Genomic DNA, 465 nt, shown 5'->3' with positions numbered 1-465 from the left:
TGACCCCCTGAATTTAAATCGTATGAGATTTTTTAATTTTATGGCATGGTGTTGGAACTTCCTGGCTTTTAAATCCCGCACTGATGGAAATTTCCTTATGTTTAATGTCAGGTTGACTCTGTCGTTGTTCCCGTCCTCGCCTTCCTCCCATAATAAGCGTGGAAATATGTGTGAATTGCTCCCTTAATGGGTTCAAAGGTCCAGGTGCAGGTGTGGTGGGGTTCAGCGTCACACCGACACCCCGCGGGGGAGCGGACCACTAAAACACCTCGCTGCAGGCTGACCAATCAGACACTCGGCTGGAGGTGAATTTGTCTGTCAGTCTGGACTAATCAATGAGCAGAAACACAGCAGGTGTGTGTGACACACACACACACACACACACACACACACACACACACACACAGGTTTCTGTCGTCCACATAATTAGCAGGTCAGCACACATCGTGCATCTCCACCGCGGGA

This window comes from Maylandia zebra, linkage group LG14 (genome assembly GCF_041146795.1).
Source record: "Maylandia zebra isolate NMK-2024a linkage group LG14, Mzebra_GT3a, whole genome shotgun sequence".
Taxonomy (NCBI): Eukaryota; Metazoa; Chordata; class Actinopteri; order Cichliformes; family Cichlidae; genus Maylandia; species Maylandia zebra.
This window is presented reverse-complemented; position numbering follows the sequence as displayed.